The sequence below is a fragment of the Cryptotermes secundus genome, unplaced genomic scaffold, assembly GCF_002891405.2.
Source record: "Cryptotermes secundus unplaced genomic scaffold, Csec_1.0 scaffold349, whole genome shotgun sequence".
NCBI lineage: Eukaryota > Metazoa > Arthropoda > Insecta > Blattodea > Kalotermitidae > Cryptotermes > Cryptotermes secundus.
Window position 1 is genome coordinate 9,687 of NW_019739217.1, and position 5,335 is coordinate 15,021.

The window sequence follows — 5,335 nt, forward strand, 5'->3', positions numbered from 1 at the left end:
TTTTGGCTGACGTATCATAGTAACACTGACTTCATGTTTGTTTCTAATTTCACTGGGCGTAGTAAGCATAATCCATTCACATAAGTAACACACAGATGTAAATTCATGCGTAAATGTGGACTCTCGTTTCATTACATCAAATCAAAGTCCCTACTTACTAATTAATCTAATTAATTGCACGACATACCTCAGTGGCGTACATATACGTTCACAAGCTACACAGTTTTACTTGTTTTACTGTGGGAACCCCCCAGCGAAGAGCCAAAATCGTTCAACGGAAATTTAAGATCCTCTGATTGGCTCACACTTACGCGATTCGATTGAATGCGATAGGTGTATAATGATCGATTCCAGTCATTACCAGACTACCTAGTTCATGTAAATGTTCATAGATGGCTGGTCTGCATGTTTCCCTCTCCCCTATGTGAGTTACACCCCCCTGGTTCTTAGACAGGATGGAGTGGTATACACTGGATTGATCTGACTCAGGGTAGGAACTAATGGAGGGTGGGGCTCCATAAAATGTTGGGAAATTCGTGAGTAGCTGAGCAACTGGCGGCTTCTCAAGAAGGACTCACCTCCATGGANCTTGAAGCCTGTTTATCGAACAACCATTCCTACGTGTCGGTGCAGCGTGCGTTCAATACTCACTTTGGAATTAAGCTCAGAGGTCCGGTTCCCTGCCAGAAATAGATTGTTTTGAGGGTAGAGAACTTTAGAACAACAGGGAGTATGGTGAAATAATCATCAGGACGACTATGGACCGTTATGACGCCAGAAAATGTGGAGGCAGTTCGACAGTCGATTTTGAGATCTTTTTCGAAACAGCTCTTGAAGAAATGCATCTAGGAAATGTCTGGTTCCAACAGGATGGTGCCACGGCCCACACAGCCCGAGCTTCGATGACAGTTTTGAGGGTAAAATTCCCCGGACGGCTCATCTCACTTCGAGGTGACATCCCGTGGGCAGCGCACTCGTCAGATCTAACGCCCTGTGATTGTTTTTTATGGGGATACCTGAAGGCAGAGGTTTTTAAACATCACCCCACAAACCTACTTCAGCTGAAGAATGTAATTCGGCAGGAAGTAGCCCAAATTCCGGTACACATGTTGGAACGTGCAGAGGGGAACTTCAGAAAACTGTTGCATCAATGCATAGAGAACGATGGCCACCACCTTCAAGATATTTTGTATAAAACTACATGATTTAAAACTTTAAAGTATGTTCTCTCATTAGCTAAACATAAATTTTGTCTATCAGCAATAATTTTTCTTTTATTTGCCTTCAGAAAAATGAAGTTTCTGCGCCCCATCCTGTATTTTAGCTGCAGATAGTATGTAACCTAATAAATTAAAGAGACATATTGAAACCAAACATTCGAAGTTTACAAATAAGCCAAAGGATTTTTTTTTGTCAGAAAGCTTAGTGGTTTAAAGTCCACCCATCAGAAATTTGATAAAACAACAAATGTGACTTCTAAGGCCCTTTTAGCCTCTTACCTTGTTCCTCATAGAATTACTAAATGCAGGAAACCACACACTATTGCAGAAACACTGATTCTACCAGCAGCGATTGACGTAATATCAACAATATTCGGTGACTCTTCTGCTCGACAATTGAAAAATATCCCCTTCTCTAATGACACAGTTTGTAGAAGAATTTCAGACATTTCTCACGATTTACGTCTGCATTTAATTGCTAAGTTGCGTAACAAGTGCTTTGCACTTCAAGTGGACGAAGCGACTGATATTTATAAAGATGCTCATTTGATTGCGTACGTTCGTTTTGTTGATGAGTGTAATATGCGAGAGGAATTGTTTTTCTGTGAGCCTATCTTGAAAACAGCAACAGCTCAAAGCCTTTTCGACATGATTAATGCTTTCTTTAATGAAAATGGGATATCATGGGATAAGTGAACTGGCATATATACAGATGGAGCTCGTTCAATGTCTGGAGTCCGTGCTGGATTACAAGCAAAAATTAAAGCTGTTGTTCCCGAAGCAGCATGGACTCACTGTATGATACAGCGGGAGGCTCTGGCAGCTAAAGAACACAGCCCACCCCTTAATGAAGCGCTGCAGACGGTTGTAAAGACCGTCAATGTTATCAAGAAAAATCCTCTGAAGTCTAGACTTTTTAAAGTGCTGTGTGAGGAAATGGGTGCCGAACACACCGCTCTGTTGTTTTTTAGTGATGCTCGATGGCTTTCAAGAGGCAAGGTATTAAAGAGAATGTTTAAGCTGAGGCATGAGGTGTTCTGTTTTTTAAATGCGGAAAATCACTCACTCACTGGCAGACAGTTTCAGCAATAAGGATTTTTTATCGACCTTTAACGTCCGAAGTGCCCGTTTGTGCCAGTGATGAGTATAGTCATCCTGGCCAAAGTACCCCTTTTCGGCCAGTCGGGCATTTAAACTCCACTAGTGGAAGCGTGCACACACGACGCTAGTAGAAGCGCATGCACAGTCCTAAATATTTATTCTCATATGTAGTCATTACCATACAGACTTGAGTAAAACCTTAATAGAGGAATTAAAATTATACCTAAGTGAACAACAGCAAAAAAGAATATACGTATGAGTTATGCCCAAACTCATCCACGAGCCAGTAGTTTTATTGCAGATTCTGAAGATTGAAAATGGCTTACCTCACATATATTTGAGAAACTAAATATCCTCAACACTTCACTTCTAGAGAATGATGCAACTGTACTTTCTTGGAATGACAGAGTGAAGGCGTTCATGAAAATATTAGAACTCTGGAGAAACAGTATGGAAAGTGACACGCTAGATATGTTCCATACTCTGGTGTCGATGGTACAAGACTCTGATAATCCAGTGCTTCCAATGGACTTAAAAAAGATGCCTACTTGAGCATCTCATAATGTTGAAAGTTTATTTCGAGACATACTTTTGCAATGATTTTGATGAATTTAATTGGATTACAAATCCATTCTAAAATGCTCCTGGGCCATCATCTCGGGAGAAGTTGTGGAGGCAGATACTATTTTTACTACTCACAGATCTCGACCAATCAGAGAACCTGCACAAACCAATTTGAATTCCCGCAATTATATGAGGTTATAGTTGTTCATTGTTTGCCAAATGGTAAGTATGAATTTTGATTTGATGTGGTTGCGAAACGGAAGTAGACATTTGAGAACGAATTTACATCTACGTGTTAAACATATTATATGTGTATGTGAATGTAAAGCTTACTACCACAGATGAAATTAGAAATACGAGTATATAGAATTCTTTCAAGCTCAACTTTTTGAGGTTATGATGAACTGTATACAGTGCTTGAGGTGGAATGAAAATAGAACCGGGATGGTTTTCCCCTTTTAATTCATAGACATAAATTATGAAAATATACCGAGTGATGTATATAGTCTGTTCCAGCTAAGACCTACGAGCATATTACAGTATTGTAACGTGTTTACGTTACTGATCCCACTTCTGACACCAGTTGTCGTGTTTCGTTACCGAAGACGCCGTAGAGATGGTTAATTGGTTTATTTAACAATCTACAAATAACGGCTACAATTAATTATCTCACAGTTGCGGGGTTTCACACTTTATAACCCTAATCGCATTAATCTGTCACCACTGTTGCGGGGTTTCACACTTTATAACCCTATGCGCAAATCAGTTCAGTCTGCCTTCAGTAGGCTACACGTTTACAGTCGGGGAGCTAGGTATCACTGTCTCACACGCTCCCAATTGCACAATCACACTTACGTCCGGATCTTCTTTCCGCGACGGCTGCTATACTCCAACTTGTAGTACAGTAGTACAGTATTTTAAATGGCATGCGTTAAAATAAAGTCACACATGCATTACGAGTACTTATCTCTAGAATATTTTCCAGATGTTTTCATTTGAGTTTATCAAAAAATGATTGCATGTGGCACATTGTTGACATTTCCCGTACTGTATAATTCACCGCTATTTCTAATCGATGATTACTACAGTGCCAAACAATGAATTGAGGATACATTTGGAGCAAAAGTTGTGCAACACCTGCTTGCCTCCAAGTAAATTAGAGGCCCCATCACAAGCAAATGAAATCCAATTTCGTGATAAAAATTCACTGTGAAATACGTTACTCTTGATATTGTTGAGAAAGGCGTCCCTGATCGTTGCAGCTGTAGTATTTTCTAATTCCACTATATCAAAAATATAACTACTCGCATTCATAGAATCAGGCAGTTTGCAACGTAAACAGATTACAAGAGCTTCTTTTTTACTTCGAGTAGAAGTCTCATCGATCATGAAACCTATCTTAAGATCATTATCAATAATATATTTAACAAGTTTCTTTCTCATTTCATCTGCTATATGATCACAAATATCAGTGCACGCATGATTAGACTGCAAGATACGCCCCATAGCTAAACCATTTAGTTCTTGTAAATCAATCAAAGCTGCTAAATCTGTCATGGGACGGTTCACTTTCACTATTTGATAAGCTGTCCTAAATATGCGACAAGTTGTAACGTATTGTTTTTCTTGTGTTTTAACATTCAGACATTCAATTGTTTCTTTTTTAGCAAGGCATAAAATGTCACTAGCTTTAACATGAGCTGCCGATAGTTTATGACAAGACAGTTTCTTCCTAATCGACTGTTGTTTCTTCTCTTTTGTTTCAACATATTCCTTGACCCTACCTTCACAGCACTCACTAGATAATTTCAAACCTTGTGTTTTTGCAGACCCTAGAGTTCCCACTGATTTACATGTTGTACAGCCTAGCCCTTGTTTACTAATTGTCAACCACTCGTATATTTTCAATTTTTCTAGCCATTGATCTTGTGTCCAGTAATTAGGGAAATAATTAACGTCATTTTCACGCACCTGATTTTGAGTCACGCTGTTATCTATTGCAGCTGTATTCACACATACGGTGGTTTCGCCTTCGTTGCAGTGGATGCAACTTACAATTGTTTCACTTTTACTTACAGTTGCACACGGTTCATTACTGCCACTTTCACTTAACTTGGGTTTCTTACTGCGAATTATCAATTTCTCCATTGTCACCGATAAATGAAAACTGATGCTGAACTAAAATAATATTTCGTACAGTTTCTGTCATTGAAGCAAGGATCAACCCAAGAACCCCCCCCCCTCCACTAAAATTTCTGGCTAAATTCCTATTGGTCGGAATAGAATAAAATATGTATGTCCTTACGACTGGGACGTGTCATCAACAATAGAAACTTTTGTGATTATTTACTGTAAACGTCTGACCCATCGCTTAAATGGGATGTGTTCTCGCATTATTCTACAAGTTTATATATGTATTACCGGATGTGAGAATACAGCCTGTACCCGTC